The sequence below is a fragment of the Ambystoma mexicanum genome, chromosome 10, assembly GCF_040938575.1.
Source record: "Ambystoma mexicanum isolate Mex_15411 chromosome 10, UKY_AmexF1_1, whole genome shotgun sequence".
In the NCBI taxonomy this organism is placed as follows: Eukaryota; Metazoa; Chordata; class Amphibia; order Caudata; family Ambystomatidae; genus Ambystoma; species Ambystoma mexicanum.
The window spans coordinates 1,401,519,506-1,401,543,900 of NC_090932.1; the positions used below are offsets into that span (position 1 = coordinate 1,401,519,506).

The 24,395-nt window shown below is 45.2% G+C and overlaps 1 protein-coding gene across 2 annotated transcripts in view; it reads right to left on the reverse strand.

The window, feature by feature from the left end:
- MYO1H (myosin IH) overlaps positions 1-22,928 on the reverse strand; it is an 833,585-nt gene extending 810,657 nt beyond the window's left edge. For both annotated transcript variants that reach the window (XM_069619421.1, XM_069619420.1), the window contains exon 1: positions 22,546-22,928. The gene's annotated coding sequence lies outside the window, so the exon portion shown is untranslated. The remainder of the gene's footprint in view (positions 1-22,545) is intronic.
- Between the last annotated feature and the right edge of the window lie 1,467 nt (positions 22,929-24,395).

The window sequence follows — 24,395 nt, forward strand, 5'->3', positions numbered from 1 at the left end:
TGATCTAACGAACGGGTAGATAATGAAAAAGCAAGGCAGATCCTTACTAACCTACCGTACTTTGCTGTGAAAGGTGAGTGGAGGTTGAAGAACTCACTCTTTTGCCCGTCGAGCAGCTGAGCTACTGAGAAACTCCACGCATGCATAGTGAGCAAAGGCAGAGCGCTGGCACTGGCAGCTGGGTTGTGTGGAGATCTCTGCCTAGCGGTCTTGTATTGGTGTTTTTGGCCTCCTAAGGTACACAAATCACTGTGGGCAGGAGGCACAGATCTGTCCCTCCTTAATACTGTATGTGCCCCAGATGGTGGCACATTAAATGTGCGAATGTGGCAGCACTGGTGGCTGATGTGTATAAAAAAGGGGAAAATACCCTGCAGGGTACCTTGCGTGTTGAAGGGAGCCCTCTGTTGTTAAAGGGGGTAGCAGTCTCCTACTAGCCGCACGTATAGATGTGCAATGTCCCAACTACCTAAATAGGTGCTGGTATTGATTGTTAAACCACAGGGAATCGCCTGCGGGTGCAGCGAGTCTCGGAACGGCATAACCTGATGTGACATGTACAGCCGCCACTGTACATGTCACACCAGGTTATGGGGGTGTCATGTTCAGATGAATAAGGGGACCCCAACCAGTTGCAAGTTTGATAATGAGGCCAGGGGTAAAGATTGATCATAGAGACCATGGCTGACAGTATCTAATCTATGTGGTCAGATGTAAAAATTGATCATTGAGTCCATGGCTGACAGAGTCTAATCTATGAATTCATCTGCATTCTAAGTCACGGAGACGTCCAGGTACACTAGGACCCCCCACAGCAAATCATCAGGTGTATGTCTTGCCTCTATGTAGTGCTCCACCAAGGGAGCAGTAATATTTTTGCACCGGATTCTGGATCTGTGCTCAGAGATGCGGGTATTCACGCTTCTCATAGTTTGACCAACATACCACAAACCACAGGAGCATTGTATGCAGTACACCACCTGATTTGACTTTCAGTTGGTCATGTTTTTTAGAGTCCAAATGTTGGTCCAATCTGAAAAGATTGTGTTTTGGTGGTGAGTTTGCAGGCCACACAGTCACTGCATGGGTAGTGGCCCTTGATGGTACGCAAATTCCAGAGGCCGGTTCTCGGGGCTTCTTTAATGTATTGTGAGTGAACAAGATGTTCACGTATATTGTAGGAGCGTTTGAACGCAAACCGTTGGAGTGGTTCCTCTGGTAAATTGAGACGTGCCAGGGGCCAGTATTTGCATATGTCGGGGGGCCATGTGTTATGACGCATGCCAAGCGTCCATGTTTTTCCTCAGGTGTTGGATCTTGTGGGTTAAGTAGTGCTTCACCCTCTGTGAATCTAGCTCTTTTAATGGAGTTGGCAAGTAGTTTCTGAGCCTCATGTCTAGAGACGAAGCATGCTCATTGAAATCATCTAGGGATGTGCAATTCCTGCACAGCCTCCGGAATTGTCCATATGGTAGGTCCTCCTTCATGTGTGTGGGGTGATTGCTAGAAAAATGGAGAAGAGTATTCCTATCTGTGGGCTTCTGGTATAGGCTGCATTGCAGTTTACCGCCATGCTGTTTGATCAGCAGATCCAGACAATGAATGGTCTGGTTGTTGTACTCCATTGTAAACTGAATGTCATTATTGCAAGTATTGACCCAAGTAAAAAATTATTTTAACTCATATTCACTATCTTCCCAGATCAAGAAACACACAAGCACATTGCAGATGAAAAAGTAACATTACAATAGGGGAGGAGCAGCTATTGGCCAAACAGTACATGGGGTTATGCGTTAAGTAGGAAGGGGATGTATTGCCACAATGAACAAAGAGGCTGCAAAGGTGGATTGAAGGCTCAGTGGTTATAATAGAGAATCGGTGAAAAAGGGTAAGTAGAGAAAAAGCAAAGTGCTAGTAGGATTTGCTAAAGAGGTAGCAGTGCTCATGAGCAAAGAGCAAAATAATATTAAAGTATTGATGTCAAGGCTTTAGCCTGTAGTGATGATGATGCGAAACATTTATACCTCAGGAAACTCACCTAATTTTCTTTATGTTTCAGATGGAAAGGGACTGTTAACAAAGTCAACAAGAGAGGATGCGCATTGAGTGACAAGGCACCCAAAACTGCAATCAGGGATGGTGGCCCTAATGAAAATAATAGGGTCTGTGAGACTCAGTTGCCCAACTGTCACTGAACTGGGGCAAAGAAGAAAATGCCCCCTTTTTGTACTCCCCGCACTCATGCTCCTTATTCTGAAATTGGTCCCTTGACTCATAGTGGTGACTACACACGTTGAGCTTGCCACAAAGCAGCAGAGTGAAGAAGGAACAGTGGATTGACGAAAGGTCCCTGAACTTAATCTACCAGATAGAATATATTCCAACAGAGTTTCAGCATGTTGACCGCTAGGGTTGTCTCACTTTGTACATCTAGCATCCAGGCAGCCGGCGAATGGGGCGAGAAGTAGGAAAACGAGTGTTGGAGTTGAGTAGAGGGCTTTGCATTCCAGGTTAACCAATCTTCAAGATTGATGTGAACCAGAAAGGTGGAATGTGGTTATCAGGATTTACATTTGGATTGGTTATGCTTGGGTCCCCTCATAAAGTCATTGAAAGGAAGGTCCCGATTCTCATGGTAGCAATGGTCATTCATTGCACATGTTAACTAGGTTTTAATTATGTAAGTCTGAGGGAACAAGATGTAAGTAAATGATGACATTTTCAAAAAGAAAATGAAACTAGCACTGAGTCGAGGGGGGCAGCATGCATGGGGTATTATAGATATGGGTTGTGAATAAAGGGGCAACTAGGGGCTGGATGGAAGTAGTGATCACTCATGTGATCCGAGGGGGAAAATGTAATGAAGTAGCATTGGGATACATGTGTGAACAAGCCGGCAGCCATGTCTTGATAGGCCCACAATAAACATAAATAAGGGATATTTGTCAAAACCACAGCATAGTCAATAACCCAGATGAATACCTCACTATTACCCACTGAAGACAGTGATTGTGTCATTATCCCCCACTGTTGCAACAGGGGTATGAGACAATAAAAGCTAAAAGCCGGGCAGATTCACTAATGTGAATGTTGCAACCTGTGATGCTGGAAATGCCTTTCGGAGGGACAGGGCTTCCTAGTCTTTGTCCTACCACTTCTCTATCTGTGTTTTGTATGTTTTCTGCCTATGAGATCCAGCCTGGCCTCTGTCAGTGCAGCTCTTCATTTTTCCTTTTGGTGAATAACACCCATGGGATACCCTTATGGCACCCATGGATGGGGGTACACCCTTATTTGTGTTTTTGGCGACCTGTGATTTGCACCCAGAACAGGGGATGGGCTGGTGAGCTACATGCTAACTTTACAGTGGCTCTGAGTGTCCTCCACTTTTGGGACACCGAGGCCCTGCCATACGATTCCCGGACAAAGGCAAGATGGCCACTGTAGCGTCTTGGTTTCTATTGCCTTTGCACCTTGTTTCCCAAAGTCCTGGGAAGCCTGATTCTGTCCCTTTCTCCCTGGCTGGCTGTTGGGTGGAAAGACTATATATGGCTCTGGGCTGCCTCCTGTCAACTAGAGCCTTCCCATGGACTGTGTGTTGTGGGTACACCCTTGGGGTGGGACCTGCATGAATGGAGTGTGAAGTCAAACCACATTCTGTGTTGTGTGTATCTGGTTGTGTGACACAATGCATGGGCCAGCCCTGACTATAACTGGAGTGAATGCAGTGTAGTGTTCTGAAAGGCTGGGTGCTAACGCCAATATACATTCTGTGTTATGGGTTTCTGGGTTGGATGAATGGTCTGAATGCCCGTGAGCCTGATTGGCTGCCTGCCTGCATGAATGCACTCATGTACGATTGGCTGACTGAGCCTGGCTCAGGCTGAGTGAATGGGGAACAAATGTGTATAACTAGGGACCTCTCACCAATTTGTTATGAAGCTGAAGCTGAAACCTGAAGCTTGAATCCTGGGTTCAGACGGAGGAAGGAGTCTGCAGCTGCATCAAATAATCTGAAGACTGCTGAGCTGACTCAAGAACAGAATCAAGCGAGGACCAGGGTAGGCAACCTCTTCCTGAGCTATGCAGGACCAACCTGCACCTGCTACTCTTCATCAGAAGTACCCAGGAAGCCAGTCCTGTCTGCCTGCCATCCGGATAAGGGGTCTTCATGAATACAGAAGAGGAGTGCTTGGACATCTTGATCCAAAGAAGTCCAGTTGGGTCTCCCAGGGTCCGGAGGAGTGTTCATGACCGCTGCAAGCCAGAATGCTATGTATCGTGCAGAAGAAGGGGTACCCTAGCATCATGCTGCTTGACACCCAGATCTGCGAAAGTTCCACCTGATCAAAGAATCTTTCAAGGGACATCCCTGACACGACATGTGACTACCTTTTCCCTTCAAAGAAGATCCCAGTTTGCTGTGTGCAGAGGAAGGTACGCCTGTGTGTTTCCAGCCATCAAAAACAAAAAACTAAAGCAAATGTTCAGAGGGTCCAGCCTTGTTGAGGGTTCGTAATCCAGTTCAGCGGTCAAATCCAGGTCACCAGAAGCTATTCAAAAGCTATTCAGAGGTCCGTGCTGCGGCTGCAGCAACGAAGAACCAAACATCAGTAAACCGCAAAATTCTGAAACCAGGCACCTACTTTTGCCACTGCCCCCATCATCACACAGCAAGTTTCACCTTCATGGGACATCCACCACCAGAGTAACAACCTGCTGACGGAGACCATTGCAAAGACCAAAAGTGCTGCCTTTCCGACACTGTTTGGTTCTTTTTTGCTTGGCCTCGGCATCCCAGCGACAGCTTATTGCACACGGGGCCATCTTCAAGGGATCCCATTGAGTGAAGCCAAGAGCCTCTACCTCTTTGCCTGCCAAGGCACCAAAGGTAATGTGACGAAGAAGAGCATCTTCCAGCCTCAGGAATCATCCAGGGGTTCCAGATACATCTTGGATCCTGTTCTCCTGTGGCATCTCATGTACTTTGGGGTGGTGGAACCTGCAGAAGTAAAGAAGAACATTCTTTAGCATTTATGGACTCTGCTGTAATAGAGAAGATAAGGTACACCCTAACTTTTCCCTTACACGTTGCCCATGTTAGGGGAATACTCACACAGTATCACTATTTAAGTCTAAAGAAAGTACACTGCCTATGATCAGAAACTAGCCTGCCTTTCTTCCTTGATCTATGAAGTTACACCTTGCTTATGATTGCTATGCCTTTTTAAAGAACTGTCAGCAGTTGGTGTATTATTAATGAATATAAGTATTGTGTGGTACCACATAGAGTATATATATTTTTGCCATTATTAGAATAGAATTGCCAGAGTACAAAGTTTTATTTTTTATATGTATATATTTTACTGAACTTTATTTTCTATAGAAGCTGTGTTATCACCTAACATAATGTGTGGACATTCTTTTGTGGGGCTTGGGGATTCACTGTATTTAAGAAACAGCTTGCATCACCTCCTGAGAGCTTAAGCCTTGGTTGCTCATCCACAGCTACCATATAGAGAACCTTGGCTGGGATGCTCTGTGCCTCTACCCCTCAACCTTATAGAGGGTAGAAGTACAGCTACCCCTCTCCAGTCTTTACACAACCACAACATGCACATCCACTAGACACGAAGCACATGTGCATATGCCCTTATACACAAAGAATATTAACTACATCCATTTATACATAACACAAGCAATATGTATGCCAAATGCAACACTAATGGCACGCAAGTATAGCTCACTAACATAGAAATGCAATAGTAATGGGCAGTAATCTTTTGCCAAATGGAACTCACAGCAAGCCTTTTACCTATATAAATGCCTCAAGACTTTTAGAGAGCACAGAATGCTGAAATCACCAGAAATAGCAGACCGCAGACAGTAACTCCAAGCTTAAGCCAAGATCATCAAGAATTTAGGGGGGATCTGCCTGCTTCAGGGAATTATAATTATAATTGTTTTTTTATAATGCACCTAATACCGAAGAGGTTTCTAAGGTCAGACCCGGTACTCAAACTTGTGTGGCTATGCCTCGTCTTGCTTCCAAGATGAGCGCGTTGCCACTGAGGTATACTACCCATGGGGTAGGCACCAGAAAAGGATTTCCAGGATGCAAGAAGTATACTCCAAAATTAATTAAAGCCTGGAATAAGCACAACTGACCATTGTTAGTCAGGTGCAAAGACTCTGGCAGTAAAATATAGTACAAAATAAGAATTAAATAGCAGAAAGTACAAATCTCGACAGTGCCTTGCAGAGGTTTTTATACCTAGACTTGGCATGAAGTAATGGACAAGATAGGGAGGGACAAGAGAACCAATCAGAGTGCAGTGAGACAATGGTCTAGTGTAATCGGCCTTGAGTGCCGGGCCGTGCCTCGTGTTATTTTCAAGCAAAACAGAATATAGTTAAAACTTCTATTTTGCAGCTGTTCTGCTGGTCAGCACATGATGATGTAATTGAGGGGAGGGAGATTTTAAGACTGTGATGTCAGAAGTGGGTGGCGTGATTTTTGATTTCAGGAAATGTATTTACCCAGTAAGAGGAGGACAATGTATTTTATCTATAAGGGCCTGCTGAATCTTCACCAACCAGCTAGTTTGACCTGCCCCAAAATGTAACTAAGGAGGATTATGCTAATAAGTGTATCATTGTATAAAAATGAAAGTCTGTTATGGGCGGAGTTGAGGACCTTTTCGACTAGTTCAAGCTCGCTGGATTTTTTTTAAATGCTTCTCCCAGCTGAGGGCGGTTAAATAAAGGTCTGTGTTTCCTGCACAGTGTCTTCTTTTCCATGAAGCATTTTTTATCAGGTTATGTCTGCAAAGAGTCCTCCTTTACACTTCCTTCACCCCTGTCTGCATACAAATAAAGTCTGCATTAGTGGACGACTGCTGTGTTTCAAAGGTACAAAGAAGGTGGGAGCTGTTGTGTAATTAAATATTCGACTGAATGGATGATATTTCAGTCTATCCCCTAAAGCTGTGTGGCTATTGTTCGAAATTGTTTGTCCTGGAACCTGCACCTTTCACACTGTGAACAGCACATTATGCTTTCACTTCTCACAAGAAGCCTCAATGTGGTGTATGTTTCTACATAAAATATTCAGAATAAATAAATAAATAAATAAATAAATACTGAAATGTAATACTAAATGCTTTGATATAATGATTTAATTATCTTACACTTTCTTTAAATTGATATTGGTAACACATATTGACTAGGTTTTAATATGTAAATTATCATCTGGAAATACTTATATTATCAGAAGTGTGTGCTGACATCCCCCAGGAGATACACTAGCACATCAGTTGACAGACGGTGATGTGAGCTATCTAGCCAAAGGTTCACAGGTGCACTGAAGCAGTACTTGCAACAGTGTAGTTAAAACCAATGGGCACTAAACTGCCACATATTGATTCTCAAATTTCCCCATATCCCTTATAAATATAGAGAACATTCTCACAAACATCATCACGTTTCGCCTGTTGGGCCTGTTGCCTTTAATGCTGTATGTTGAGGCACATGATCAAGCAGGTTTTGTCCCAGGTAGATTCCCTCAAAATAACCCCATACATCCCTTTTCTCTGAAGCATGCTACAGAGCAAGATCTCACAGCAGTACTCACTACACTCAAGGCCAAGAACACTTTTGACTTGGTGGAGTGACTGTTCCTCTTCAAGGTACTGCAATGTTCTGGCCTTGGTCTGGAGTATATAACATGGGGGAGGCTATTCTCTTCCCAACCTAAACCGAAGGTGCTTATTAATAATACTATATCATCGGAATACATCTGAATTCCCAGAGTTACCAGGCAAGGCTACCCTGTCTACCAGCTTCTCTCTGCTCTCACAACTGAACCCCATCACCTGCTTCCTCCTAGAATAAGCAGTGAGGACTGCGCATATTCTCCATCAAGAAAATAGTCTTATTGTACACCAATGACAAGCGGCTATACATCAGACAACCAGTGTGTAGCCTATTCGAATGGGTGGAAGGCATAAACATATGTGTGGAACTGGTGGACTGCAAGTTACTTGGAAGCAATTCAAACTCATCCACTTGGCAATGAAAATGACAGCAGTGAGCAAAGACTTAGGCGTGAGGTTGAGGGAAGCCTCAATTTGGAAGAGAGGTTGCAACTGAACAATGAACATTACTGTATGAAAATTACTTTAAGTATTAAACCCTCTAGAGGCTTAGACTGAGTGTTGAACACAAATACCTCAGTTGATCATAGTTCAAATCTCTGTAGCTAAGATATTTGTCACCCGATTTACTCTTCTTAAAGGAACAGTTACAGCAATATAATAACCACAATTGTTGAACAGGACAGCCTCCTCGAATTGTACACCTACTCTAGAACTTGAATTCAAAAGACATGCAGCATAGACAATGTCGCCAATGTGCATATATATTCCAAAAGAACAAGACTCTGATAAGCAACATAGACTGCCTTTGCCCTTGGGAGATGGGTATTTAAACCCTTCCGAGTGGGTATTTCCCTTAAGAAGAGGCTTTGAAGGATACAGCTCATTATCCAATGAGCAGTTGTGGATTTTGCAGCCTTACTGCAAAGGAGGAATCACCCCAGGATTCACAAATATGTTGTCTGACATCATGAAGTCCTTGGTTCTCTCCAGGTAGAACCTGAGACCTCTTTTGACATCAAGATTGTGGAGAAGCCTTTCAGGCTTCGAGAATTGGTTTGTCTAAAAAGATAGGAACGTTGATTTCTTGATCAAAATGAAATTTGGGCACCCTTTTTAAAATATTAGGGTCAGTGTAAAGTAACACTTCCCATTTGTGAAAAATAAAAAAGAGCTTTCAGAATGCTTGTACAGACATATGTGATTGCCATCAGGAAAGCCGTCTTGGACATAACTCACACCTTCTGAAGCCATGGGTTTAAATGGTCTGTGGACTAGAGTAAATGGCACTACATTCGGAACACAGAAAGTGTGTGGATTGTGTACCTGAGGAAACTGAACATACCAGAGGAGTCAATTGAAGTGTCCCTTCATCAATGGGATTCATAAAAAAACATTCCCTGGCCCATCTGAGCAGTAGGCACATTAAGTGCCAAAATATAAGTCCTGCATGAGACCAGCATAATGTCAGGCTTGGCTTGCCTGGTAATGAAAAAGAGGACTGCATCCAAGGAATTGTCTAGTGGGCTGAAAACGTTCTCCAGATACCAGTGCAAATGCGTGTCCACTTCCTGGTGTGCTGGTTTCTTGTGGAATTCCTCTTGGCTGTTTTCATGACTTCTAAGTTGCCACTAGAGAGTCCCAGTTGGCTGTAGACCAGGCCTTAGTGTCCAGGCTACTAAAGTCACTGAAGCCGACGCCTGAGGGCATGAGTGCAAAATGACCCCATTCTCGACATGCTGGGCAAGAATGTCCCTTTGAGCTAGAAGAAGCATTCATGGGTCCTGTGACAATCAAAAAAAGTCTGAATGCGGTTACATGTTGGGAAACAGCGGGGATATTAGTTCATGTGGCAATTCTGGTTGTGTTTCAACTTGTAAAGGAGTGTCCCAGGGACCCCAATCGATGGAAATTCTGGTCCTCCATTGTCGAAGATATTTCCCACTTGTTGAGGTCTGGGTAAGTGTGCTCAGTTAGGCTACTGGAATATTAATTTGCCCCTCTCAATGAGTGGTGACACAGTGTCACAGAGAGGATGCAAAAGACAACTAAAATAACAAGGAACAGTTCAGCTTATTTATTTTCCACATGGAAAGGGGAGACTACATGCTAGCATTGTCAGGATAGAGGAGTAACTGAACCTGGCATAAGGGTCTCATCTAAGATGACCTAATTCCCATAGACCAATTTATAATTCCCTATTCTAGCCAACAAAACCTCAGGGTAGTCACATTCTGGAAGTATTCTCCATTGCATTGTATCAGGGTATTTAAAGCGCTCCCGCATGCTCCTTTTGTGGCATTGATCATTGTTCCAGGACATGAGCCGACACCTCCTGTGATCTGAAGCTGTGGTTTTGCCCACCCCCCACTTGTCCTAGTTACACATTGGACAAAAATGCCTCCCCTGACAGGGTGCTTTTAATACTGCAGCAATTGTTGCCACCACCCATTCAAGTCAAGGATTGTCAGCCTGCCATAGGCTCTTACTCAGATTCTCAGGGTTTCCAGCACCTTCCAGGCTCTGGCCCCAGCAGCGTAACAAAGCTTTCTTTCTCTCATAACTCTGGGGGTCTCACGCTTACCACCAGGATCTTCGGCTATAGCCCTCGGCAGATCAATCTCTCTGCTCCTTCCTATTGGTCTCCTGCTATCTTCTGGATTAGAATTTTCAGCAGACTCCTTGCACCACCCTCTCCTTTAAGTCTCTTTCTTTCTCAAGGTCTGGGCTAATTGGCATAGCCACCTGGTATTTGATCCTCCCAATACTCTCTCTGCTAACACACCAACTCTCGGGAGCACTGTTGCAACTCCCACCAAGTGTGGTGTTTTTAAAACAAAATTGTTGGCCTTGCTCTAAATGAACATGTCTAACTGGTGGTTCAATTTCCCCATTAGCCCCAGTTTTGGTCAAGGTCTAGGTGTTGGTCTAGGTCTAGGTTTTGCCACCTCCACACGTTTTTCTCTTCTCTCTCTTAGTGGAATTAGCTGTTCAGCTTTCTCCAATTGTTCATAAGTACCACCTGGGAATAAGACCAAAATATGATGGGTGACTTGCTTCCTACACTGCAGGTGATTGCATTCTCTCACATAAATCTTTTCTGGGCTACGTGCATATGACCTGTTTATCTTCTCATGTCCATGAGTGCCCACTTTTCCTTGCACTCCGATCTGCGCTCCACCCCGGGGCTTTGCTGCCTTTGGGGTGCATGGCAAATAATCCTACTCTGAGAGCAGACTCACGCTCCGAGTGTGAGGAGAGCAGTAGATTTCGGGCATGTACTGTATTGCTCACAAATCTTTCATCACAATGGTGTTTTATATGTTTTTGCCTCACTATTATTCCATCCCTGATTGGGGGAACCTTCCTATATATATATAAAACATCTCACAGTGGGCTATACTGGTAGGGCTTTCCTGAAAGAGTGACTTCAAGGTCTGCTGCATGTTCAGAAATGGGAGACTGGGTTGGCTCTGGGGAATTTCCCCATATACCATCTACAGGGGTTACACCATGTAGCAAGTGGACGTCCCTGACCACCAGAGTTCTCCAATCTCCACCCAGTGTTCTCTAGTCCCCCTTTGTGGCTTCCCTATAAGCCACAAGATACATATTGCCTTTGAGGCACATCCCCAGAGAACCCGTGTGAGATTGAATAGCTGTGGGGATCTTGTCCCTCCATGTTTGTTATGGGAGAACATTGTTCTTCTGCTGTCAATCAAGACTACGACTTCCTTCCTTTGTATTTGCATAGAAAGGCTTTGAGAACTAGAAAGCAAGACTTTAGTTCCAACACATGTATGTGCTTAGCTTGTGCCAGTGGTCCCCATATGTCATGAATCTGCAGGTTCCCATTCTGGCTCTCCAACCATAATGCAAAGTGTCCATTGCAATATATATTGTGGGGCCCTTACGATACAAATAACCTCCCTTAATGAGGTTGTTTGCCAAAGTCCACCAGTCAATGCCTTATGTGACAGACTTTTCCCATGCATGGGGATGGAATTTCTGAGTCCAAGTGACAGCTAGATGGAGTCGTGCATTCCTAATCATAATCTGGTATTTGTTACCATCAGTGCACATGACTGCATGAGTCCCAGAATCCTCTCAAATCCTATCTCTGGAATTGATGTTTCCTGTGATGCACGTACGCATCTGGTCTGCATGGCTTGAATCCTTTCTTCTGCAGTCAAAAACCTGGCATGTTGTGTATCCATCAATGTACTGCAATGTCTGTGTAAAGTCTGTGTTAGGTCATTGTAAATGTCTTAACGTTCCCTGATACTTTCCACCATCTGTGGTTCACTCGCTCAGATCAACCAGTCGTCCAATGGATAGATGTGTATACCTTTCTAATGAAGTGAGGCTGTCACAGTGGCCATGATTTTGGTAAAGGCATGAGGGGCAAGGTCAGGCTGAATGGAAAAACCCTGAACTGACAGAAATGCCATGAGCTGCAGCCAAACTGACAAGAATGAAATGTGATTGTAAACCTTACAACAATGCAGGGTCATATTGGAATGCTCATGCCAGTATCTTGCAGATCCAGTATGCTCAGCCAATCAGCCTGCTGAAAGGTGGCCAGTGTCTGAGCAGCTATAACTATCTTACATTTTTCCCTTAAAAGGTAGGTAATGAAATCCAAAATGTTGACGCTCATACAAAGACCTGTCTTGTCCTACTTTGGCACTATTAACAACAGGGAGCAGAAGCCCCCTTGGTATTTCAAGGGGACAGCCACCTCCACTGCTTTAATTTGGAGCAACTTGTTGCTCTCTAATCCGAGACTCAATGAAAGTTGTTGGCAGTAGGTTGGGTGGAAGGGGAATCTGGAAGCTGCTACATAGCATCAAAAGTAATCCAGGGCTCCTGTGAGACAGTAATCCAGGCCTGGTGGACATAAGAGATGTGGGCTTCCACCCGGGTCTGGGAGGAATGATGTCAATTCCTTTGCTGGTCTGAAGAAGCCCCATTGATGTGGAAGATGCCCTCGGTCGTTTTTTGCTTATTTCCTGGTTAGATTGTAGGCTCAGAGTAATCTTTCTATGATCCTGAGAATTTGCCTGGAAACCCTTGAAACCTTAGGAGTTTCTACTTCTATCTCTGTTCTGACCCATGGATGAAGCAGGTTTAAGAGGTTTAAGAGGTTGTTTGGTAGTGATCACTGGCACAGATTTTGCAGTCAGTGAGATAACCTCTTCTTTAGATAGTTCCTCATCTGTAGATGAGTGAAAAAGTGGACGAACATCAAAGGGAAGTGCTCTGACTTTCTCCAGACCATGAGGAACTAGTGTTGTGGTTTTCACCCAAGCTCATCTGTGTACATCCAGACAGAGGCACATACCCCCAATTGCTTTGTGGACATAACCAAATGCACACCAGAAACTGGTCTCTCTTTTCGCAGAGCAGATCATTAGAAATTGGACTGCAATCTTCCATAACCTCGAAATACAAGCAGCCAGATGCCTGATTCAAGGAGAAGGGCACAGTTCAAGTATACAGCCTTTGTAACTACCCCATGGGCTTTTTCTTTCTACATGGACAGTGTGGCTGAAAAGGCTGTCCTCTCAACCCCTAATTGAGTCATGAGTTCGAACACAGTTTTCCTCAGGAGTAGTTGGACTACCAAATAGAGATCTACCGTATATTATGGCCTCATTGAGTCCATGTCTGCGTAGCCACAAGTCAGTGTTCATATCTGCCAAGTCATTCTGCAGACCTGGAGGCTGGGTCAGCGGGTGATTTATTTTAATTGGCAGTGTGTAAACATTTCCCATGAATATGTGAGAGCAAACGAGCGTAGTGTGGCACCCCAAACCAATCAAAAGGGGTTTGGTGGGGGACCCCCCGGAGAAAGCTGTATAAATAATAGGTGAAAATAGTGCATTTAACAGCACACTTTCTGTAAGAAATGTGCTGAAAACAACACGGTTTTCAAACGGTGTTGTAGGGCAAGACATGAACAAAATACATTAGATGCACAGGAACATTTTCCAAAACATTTTCATGTTGCCTTTGCTCTCTATATGCCAGTATTCTGCCAGTGTGCTGACTGCATGAACATGTACAGTATTTACACATAAGAACCTACTCCTGTTGGCTTAGTCCTTAATGGCAGCAACAACAACAAAATACAGGCAGCTGTAATCAAACAGGTCTTTGCTGGCTGCACAACAGTACTCCCAATGTAAGAACATGTATAATAACATTTCCTTGCTGGTTGAAAAATGCCCCCCACCCCCACATAAGAACCCTCATCATGTTGCCTTTACCTGTAATGCAGGTAAGAAAATGCCATGCCACTTTATGAAAATGACCAGGCTGCCTGCCCCAGTGCAGTATCCTTCACCCCAACAAATAGCCCACGAAATAAAACTCATCAGGTTGGCTTTGCCCCAATATGCCAGTTAGACATTCCATGCCACTGTTAGAAAACATCAGCACTTTCTGCAACAATGCCCGCAGCCTTGCGTGCGTGCACACACACACGCGCGCACACACACACACACACACGCATTCATACTAATTTAGTCATGCACCTGTACAGCTTTTCTTTCGATCATTCAAATGCAGACCCAGAACATTCACACTGTATTCTCATTCACGTGTGCTCCCACACCCATACACACCAGTCACACTGCACTCTGATTCATACACGCACTAACAGAGACACCCCCCCCCCATATGTTGCCATGCATACACATCCTCACCATGCACACATACTTACAAATGCATGGATTCTTATCTGCTCCCTGCGCCTCTGCTACATGACACCACGCTGCCCCGAATGTCCCGCCTCTTGTGATTGTGCACAGATGAAAGGTGGCGTGGCCCTACTTTCGTACGTCCTGCCAGCCTCTCAACAGTGCACACTGCACTTTCAGTGTGAAGCCACAGGCTCCTTTTTAATCAGAGGAGGCAGAACGTCTGTAGCAGGGGACGCTGTAAGTTTAGACTCTCATCAAAAACGTACATTGGATACCATTGTAAGTTTATAAATGATTCTAAACTTACATCTTTGTTATGTAAAAAAGGGGACTTCACCGTTCACGCCAGCACATCAGCTGTGAGTACCTGGGGGTTCCTAAAAAGGTGCAACAAGCATTTGAATAGGCACAGGGTTTGGCTCTTGTGGCCTGTGGCTGAGATGGAGCCTGAGGTTATGAGGCCTTAGTTGGTTGATTCAGAGGTAGCGCCTGCGAGGTGAGTACACGCAGTGCTTGTGGAAGCGCGGAGGTAAAGCTACTGGCATCACTTCCAAAATGGTCTCCATGAAGAAACTAATTCTGCCCGGAGAAGTCTTGAAACGTCTGAATTTCCGGACCAGCGTTTCCTCTTGATGAGGGGATGTCAACGAGGCCACAATATTAGCCCTAGAGGAAACACTGTACAGGCTGAAGAGCACCTGGCATAGCAGGATATGCGCTTCGGGACCCTGTAGAGTACCGATTAGGACATGGAGAGAAAATCTAGGCTCAGATGGTTTATCAGTGAGCTCTGCTATTCTCCTCTGATACACACATGAAGTTGCTGTAAGGAGCCTTGACACTCTTTTACCCTCTGCACTTGTTTCAGAGTGCTGTCAATCCAGAATTGCAGCCTTCATGTAAGGGGAAGGGGAGGGGAAGTGGTGTCAGGGCAGCAGCAGAGTCTTCCCCTGATACAAGGTGTGTGCGTGTGCGATTGACCACCACGGGGGCCCTTGCTACACCAGAAAAGAGATGCACGATGGTGAGGAGTTTGCTTTGCAATGTCTACAGCCACAGGTAGCTTATACACAGGTTGTTTCAATCCACTGGAGAGACAGCGGTGTAGGCAGAGACTGATGTGGAGATCCGTGACACAACTTAGCTCGGTAAGGGCCAATGGAAGTCAACTGAAGCAGGCCCCCGGAACTGCTCCCGGTGTTAGGCCGTGTGAGACCTTCCAGGAACCCCTCCTCAGGCAAGGTGAGTCAAGGAGTGCCTGAGAAAATAAAAGGTGACATTTAGTTACCTCTTACTGTAAGCAAAGGAACTGAAGTCTTTAGGAGGGAGTCTCCTCTTCCCTGCATCGCAAAATGGTAGAACAACTCTAATTGAAAATGCATCACAGAGCACACAGTTGGGCTAAAGGTGTTCTGGCCCCCAAACTCTGCAGAAATTAAGCATTAGGATCCAGGAAATGCCTTGTCACAGAAAGCCCATCATCTGAATCCCTTTCCTCCAGGCATATATGTGAGGTAGGAAAAAAAAACATTTGCAAAGTACAATGTAGGCACACAAAGGAAAAACATAGCACACCTGCGTGCTCAATGCTCATGCACCATTGCATGTAGAAAATGACTGATGGTTGTGGCTGAGAGGAGAAACCCTGAGAGGTGTGGTCACACATGCACCTTTGCGTCTCTTTGTTATTATCTAGACTGCTGCTGCTGTGCATAATGCTCTGGTCCCGCCCCCTTCCCAGGGACAAACTTCCAAAAGGGGGCGCGACATGGAAAATGGAGAGCAGGGACGATAGCTTCAATAGAGTAAAGGACACAGGAAGGAGTGATCGGGGTTCAATACAGAAGAGCAAGAGGAGGAGCGAGGAGTCAGGCCAGGCTACCAAGTCAGGGTGATTAGAGCGCTATGAGCATGAAGGCAAAGGGGACAGACACACCATGTGAAATGGAGTGCAGGGAAGAGAGCTAGAACAGACTAAAGGACACAGGAAGGAGTGATTGGGGTTCAATACGGATGAGCAAGAGGGGAAGCGAGGAGTCAGGCCAAGCTACCAAGTCAGTGTGATTAGAGCGCTATGAGCATGAAGGCAAAGGGAACAGACACACCATGTGAAATGGAGTGCAGGGAAGAGAGCTAGAATAGACTAAAGGACACAGGAAGGAGTGATTGGGGTTCAATACGGATGAGCAAGAGGGGAAGCGAGGAGTCAGGCCAAGCTACCAAGTCAGTGTGATTAGAGCGCTATGAGCATGAAGGCAAAGGGAACAGACACACCATGTGAAATGGAGTGCAGGGAAGAGAGCTAGAATAGACTAAAGGACACAGGAAGGAGTGATTGGGGTTCAATACGGATGAGCAAGAGGGGAAGCGAGGAGTCAGGCCAAGCTACCAAGTCAGTGTGATTAGAGCGCTATGAGCATGAAGGCAAAGGGAACAGACACACCATGTGAAATGGAGTGCAGGGAAGAGAGCTAGAATAGACTAAAGGACACAGGAAGGAGTGATTGGGGTTCAATACGGATGAGCAAGAGGGGAAGCGAGGAGTCAGGCCAAGCTACCAAGTCAGTGTGATTAGAGCGCTATGAGCATGAAGGCAAAGGGAACAGACACACCATGTGAAATGGAGTGCAGGGAAGAGAGCTAGAATAGACTAAAGGACACAGGAAGGAGTGATTGGGGTTCAATAAGAGCAAGAGGAGGAGCGAGGAGTCAGGCCAAGCTACCAAGTCAGTGTGATTAGAGCGCTATGAGCATGAAGGCAAAGGGGACATGCCATGAGAAATGGAGAGCAGGGATGACAGCTAGAATAGAGTAAAGTACACAGGAAGGAGTGATTGGGGTTCAATATAGAAGAGCAAGAGGAGGAGCGAGGAGTCAGGCCAAGCTACCAAGTCAGTGTGATTAGAGCGCTATGAGCATGAAGGCAGAGGGGACGCGACATGGGAAATGGAGTGCAGGGAAGAGAGCTAGAATAGACTAAAGGACAAAGGAAGGAGTGATCGGGGTTCAATACAGATGAGCAAGAGGGGAAGCGAGGAGTCAGGCCAAGCTACCAAGTCAGTGTGATTAGAGCGATATGAGCATGAAGGCCAAGGGGACAGACAGACCATGGGAAATGGATAGCCGGGAAGATAGTTAGACTAGATTTAAGGACACAGGAAGGAGCAATAGGGGTTCAATACAGAAGAGGAAGAGGAGAAGCCAGGAGTCAGGCCAAGCTAGTAAACTGGTGTGATTAGAGAAAAAGGGGCATGAAAAGCCTATCCGAGAAATACAAATGTAAAACCATAGGTGCGTGAGAATGTACGTGTGTCCATAGCTGTGTCTTACTTGCTGAAGAGAAATACAAATGTAAAACCATAGGTGCGTGAGAATGTACGTGTGTCCATAGCTGTGTCTTACTTGCTGAAGAGAAATACAAATGTAAAACCATAGGTGCGTGAGAATGTACGTGTGTCCATAGCTGTGTCTTACTTGCTGAAGAGAAATACAAATGTAAAACCATAGGTGCGTGAGAATGTACGTGTGTCCATAGCTGTGTCTTACTTGCTGAAGAGAAATACAAATGTAAAACCATAGGTGCGTGAGAATGTACGTGTGTCCATAGCTGTGTCTTACTTGCGGAGACATTTGTGTCCAATATAGAAACATCAGAACATATTTGAAAGGTTCTAACATTTTTTTAATTTGGGTCCAATGTGTAAAAATTAGATAACATTGCAATGGTTATAAACAATGTTAATGTTCTCAATATTATGGATCCCTGATTATCGCTCTCTCCCATATGAAGAAAACTGGAGACCTTGCCCTTCAGGGAACACCTTATCGCCCAGTAACTCCCCTGCTAGCAATTATCCCCCTCCCTTGTTCCCTGTCCTCTCCCGGTCCTCTCCCCTGCTAGGTTCTAACTATGTATATCTATCCCTCGTGTGTTTCTCATACACATGCATGCACGCACGCCAAACCGTGAGTATATTCAATGGCAGCACAGCACACTGCAAGACCCAGCTAGGGCATTGCTCGGGTCCCAAATCCCGTCCTACATCGAATATTATACGGGCTCAATCACGCACTCTACATAAATCTACAACATTCCTCCATAATCATAACTACTGCCAGAAAAAAGACTCGCACAGCTGTTCACGGCCAACAGTACTGGCGCTCTAACGTGGCTGCAATGAGACATGCTAAAAACACAATAAATAAATAAACAAATGCTTATTGAAAAAATAGAGGGTTATTAAAGGGAGGGAATTATGTATGAGATGCTGCAAATTAAGAGGATGTTGCCAGTTGAGTGTTCCGATGACATCCTTAGCCATAAGAGCAAAGGTCGAGTGGTTTGTTCTTTTCACCAGAGCATTGACATTTCTTTATATGTTGTAATTCACTCTAGTGTTGTAACAAGATGTTTTAAATATTAATTGGCTTAGCTTGCTTTAGGAGATCATAATAAAATATCTCCTTCTGTTTTTGCAGCATTTGTAGAGCCCGTAAACCACAAGCGGGTGAAACAATAGGTAAAAGGACCACATGCTGTTTGATAGACCTCATTAAAATAGTCCAGTGCATATTATTTTGTGTGACGTTTTATTACACGCCAAATTGGAGTGCAACCGCTTCTATTGGCGAAGAAGGAAAAAGGGTCCGAAGTGGGAACAGGACTAGGCACCTGTGGATGGGTGTTACTCATATCTGATCATAATGCTTGGAGGCTCATTCCTAATCAGACAAAAACCAAAAACATTCGCAGTGGCACTAGGACAGGTAGTGGGAGGGGGTGGGGGTGAGTGAATAAGAGCTGGCGCGAAGGCTGTATGAAGAACTAACGAAGAACTAACTGTAACTTTCACGGTATACCCGCTGCACTATGTCATTGGACTGTATATCGTATGTAACCCTGTAACTGAATCTACCTAAGTATACCTTCTGGGGCCGCTTACTGTAACCCTCAAGCAAGCCTTCTTTAAATCTCCTTATAGCGCCTCGTTGCCTCTGGGCTGTAGTGCGCTCTACAAATACTAAAATAAAATAAAATGATGAGCAGTAGCATACATGACCACCCGGGTAGGGCAAAGTGGAGAGAGTACAGAAACATATGCAGTAACCAAAGGTCCAAGCACCTAGGAGCAACCGTAGCAATATGTATTGGGGCGGAGAGGAAGTGAGGGAAGGAGCATATGTTCTGGTAGCCTTGGGAGATAGTTGCCAGAGGCAGCAGTAAGGGGCAGCGCATGTGCTGGAGGAGACGGGAGACATATGAAGACCTACGAGCAGCCATTTTGGGAAAATAAAAGACACATAAGGGGTCATTACGGGTTTGCCAGTAATCTGCCTGTAATATCGGAGGTTTACCGGCAAACCTGCCTTACTGTTACCGGTGCCAGATATCCCCAGTGTTACCAGACTATTACGGGTGCTGGCAACAGCAATAAGTTCCCATTCCATCGAGTCACATAGGACTCAATGGAATGGGTTTGCCACCATCACTGGCACTGATAATACCAGTGCCATTGATTGAGTCAATTATTTGCCATTAGGGACCTGAACTCCCGGCAGGTCAGGCATGCTGGTAGTTCACTGCCCCACCCGGCAAACTCAGAGTGTGCCGGTCCAGTAAAAATGCCAGAGCCGGTATTACCATCATTTATACGAGACCGGCACACTCGTAATGACCCTCATAATATGTATTTATGAAGCACAAACCAAGCAGGGAAGAGACAGAGCACTGTACATAGGGGGTAGCAGAGTTTGCCGGGGTTGGTAGGGGATAGCAGGGGAGTCTAGGTATTTTATGCTCCAGATAGCAGGTGGACTTTTTACTCTTTCTGAACAGGTATTTTACTCTCTTTGGAAAGTTGCTGGCCTGCTTGGAGCATTCCGAGTTTCTGACAGACGTTGAGAATGAAATTCTGCACCAATAAAGTTGCCTAATTCAATGGCCATTCTTGTGTTTTGTTTATTCAAGTGAATGGAACTCTATCAACACGTAACACCACCGAAGTTATCACCCACGGCAGATGCGAGAACCACATCAGCAAAACCAAGACCCTAAATCTGTAAAGCCTTGACCCCCATATGTGCTTCCGGAGAGCCCCGAAGACGAATCTCTTCAAGGAGGCCTTTGGCATTCACCAGTTATTCCACGGTCTACCTGGCTTTTGGAAGTTACCAGGCGCAAACAAGAAGAGCTACTCATATGACTGTAAATGACAAGAGGCCTAACATGGCACATTTCTGAGTCAAGACCCTGCAGCATCAGCATCTGCCATACCTGCTCCACACCCATCAGACATCAAAGGCGGTCAAGTGGCTAGAGAGCAACATATCAGCGCTTCCCAAACTATTGAAACAAATCAATATCAATGCACAGACAAGCTGTACGGAGAAGCAATTGGCTGAGGACGAAATGTCATTCAAATTCATGCCCAAAACTGTCTGAGCATCAGCACTCAGTTCTGCGTACTAAAGCGCGGGCTGCAGCCGCCTCAACTGCAGCAAACAAGCGGAATTCAGAGCAGGAATTGTCCGCAAGTGCACGTGAGTGCATTTGCAGCAGATGTGTGCCCAATAGTCGCTTGAACCCGTCGACCTCGTGTGCAGGTCCGTGCTGTGATTGCAAAAGGTTTCAGTACTTAATTTGTGGGGGTGTTTGCCCCGGCACTCATTGTCTCAGACACAGTTCGATTATGATGTGGTGTTTTGGCAACTTTATTATTTGAACTGGCAGTCACATAATAAACACCTATAGAATCAGAGCACAATGTAAATGATTGTGTTTAAAGACACACCGAAACGTGTCTCATGTCAAGACACGACCAGTATGTTATGTAATGCGTATGCGGATTGACATTTGTAAATCACACATCTGCCGTAGTGAGTACACCCGTCAGCCACAATACGCCGGTGGGAGTTCCAGCTTTACCCCCCTTATATATTGAGGACATGAGGAGCACCACTGAGTGGTGGCCAACAGTGGGCGGGGAGCAGCCCTTCCTGACGTGTCATGGGTGTGTTAGAAAATATTTGAACCCCAGAACTTATTTTTTTAATACAAATTAAGCACTGACAATCTTTTAACTGCAGTAATCTTGCTTGCAGTTCCAATCATGCATTCTTCAGGCAAAGGTGCTTTTCTTTATCCAAACAAAAATAAAAAAGGTCAAGAGTGGGTCTTCCCTTGAGAGAATACCTTTAATCTAGAACCATCCGCCCTTCACAATAGTGACACGTGTGCAGATCCACTTGTGTCGCTACCTGCACAACACTGTGCATGCTGTTGCTACTAGCAGCAAAGACTGCCAATAAACGTGTTCGACTTGTGCAGAATGTCACACTATATCACACGCCTGCTAATTGGCTTAAAAAAGAAACAGTCATGCTAATCATGTGTGCAACACTTTTAGTAGACGGCTACCTTCCCTTGCAATAGAAATCTATTTCTGTCAATTGCACATAGAGTATATGCATGCTTTAACATATCTTAACCATCTTCAAGTCATTGCAAATAGTCATGCACAGGTGTTTCAAATGACAACAAAAAGCAGTGCGCCGGCACCTCTTGCAGTATTTCTTCAAGAAAACCCTTGGCAAACACACAGACAGGCCCGATGCTCGAAATTGGCATTTCCTCATCTCATGCCGACTGTCCCTGACTAGCAGGCTTGATGCTTAGTGTCTCCTACCGGCAGTCTTAACGATGTTGCACCAGCAACCAACAGAATACACCATTAAAACCGGTTGCTCTACAAAATATATATTTTGCCGTGTCATTTCATTTACAACCCAAATCATGAAAACATCACATGAAATGCAATTTTGTGAAAGTCTATAACCCAAAGCATACAGCAGCCAGTCATTAAAATGTTTACAAAAAATATACGGCATGCAAACGGATTTCTCCTACAGAAAGGTTTTAGGTGCATACAGTTTAAAGCAGCTTGGAGAGTGAATAGTATGAACTGTCAAATAAACGCACAAGCAGTTGCAGGGGAAAAAGCAAATCACGTGTAAGCAGTACATTGAAAAGATCACATTCTCTCTCAAACACCTTCTAAAAACAATACTCCCAATTGTACTATTGCCCTGCAATCTCGAAACAGTCCTGTGGTCACGTTCTCTATCACGTGGGACATCTTCCCTCCACTCTCCACAACACTCAAGAGTCCAATAATTAAAGTTACCTGGATATCCATCTCCGCACGCGGACAAAGGCTGCTGTAATTATGAACAGCTACTCCTGCAGAGCCACTCCAAAGATGCTGTGTGCTATTGTGGTCCAGTGTGGCAGAGCAGTGTGCAGCGAGGGCTGTGAAACCCCTTCTTCGCCTGAGTACCGCCCCATCAATTATTCACTGTGTGAGTCAGTGACTTTGTCCTGCGGATACTTGTATACACACATTGGCTGCTTCTCCAAGATGAGAACTGGGAAACTGGATCCTGCTCCAGGTTGAGTTACAGCCGCTGCTGATCTTTGATTAGACTGCTACATTACCGGCTAATTGCAAACTTTGGGTATAAGAGAGAGGGCTGAAGCGTGCAATTGAAAATTCTCTCCGAAGCCGAGTCGCCGCAAAATGCGATGATTCAGCAAGATCCGATGGAGGGTGAATGACGCGGTGTCCTACAGAGGCGTGGAAGTCTGTAACCCGCTGGAATTAGGTCACGCAGGCAGTTTGAAGTTTAATAATGTATACTTGGCAGGACACCTTATCTCTTTCACAGGCCTCGGGTAGAGTAATGCATCAAAGTTTTAAAACCTCAGATAATCAAGGCAGGGGAAAGAATGCTGCTAACAAGGCTTCGGATTAATTTTTCATTGAGTTCCACAATTACGCCGCTCTCGACTAACCCGTGAGCAACTGGTTTGCCTAATACCACTTCACACCAGTCTTCCACTGAACCATACACTCACCACATGCCCCTGTCCAGTTCTTGATCGTCTTGCAGCTTTTTTTTTTAAAACATATGGCTAGCAAGCCGTCTATCACTGACTTCGGTCCAACCCCGATCCACCACCGTTCAAATCTGTTGCTGAGCAATATTGATAGAATACTATCACCACCTGACTCTAGTATGTGGGGGATGTGCTGGTGGTGTCAGACTAGATCCAGTGGACAGTTCCCTGCATCACCAAACACCACCTCCAATGTCTGCTTGTGTAGCAAGACTAAGCATCATTACTTCTGCCCGAGCAAGGTTGGGACATGATGATAGGGAAGCGTGGGCGAGCATTGGGTCAAACTGACCACACTGTAGCTGGCACACGGACACAGGGCTAGAGCGAGCCAACAGTAGGAAAACTGCCGTTGGTGCCATGAGGCCCCAAACTGGCTGTAGAAGGACTAAACGAGCAGCAAGAGGGGTCCAGTTTCTAGGTCAGGTACCAACAAGCTGGAATTTCCCCTAGGGCGGCATTAGTAATAGTACAGACCCTCCTTGGATAGAAGGGAGACTTCCTTTTGGTAGATGTACTAATATCGTGCCCTTCCCAATCAGTCAATTGACACACCAAATGCATGCAAACCTCTGAGAGAGGGGTCATTGCCTACTGGTCAGAATTCAGATCTCCCCACCATGCCCGCCGAAAAGAAGCTCACAAACTCGTCTTTTTTTGGTGCCAAATCCAGACCTGGCACAGATACTGAAGATGCCTGAATGGTAAATTCCTCTATGCCATCCTGGGTACAGTTCCAAAATGAGTCGGCTGGTGAGACATGTCACAAAGAAAGCACTATGACGGAGGTAGACAAACAGGGTGAAATTAAGGGAGAAAGAAATCCAAGAGTGTGTACTGTGAAGGCAGGAAGGTTTAAGAGCATGCCATGAGACAAAAAGAAGCGAGAACTCTAAAGCACAGGAGACAGGAAGCACCCTGCAAAGAAAGTGTGAGAGAGAGGGAGAGTACTAGGGAGAAAGGGAAGCTACACGAAGAATCTGGCTAGTGAGTAATACAATGGGCGAAAGAGCATGAAAGGACTGGGAAGAAAAAATGGGGATGCTGGGGTGAGAGAGTAAGAGAGACCACTCGTTG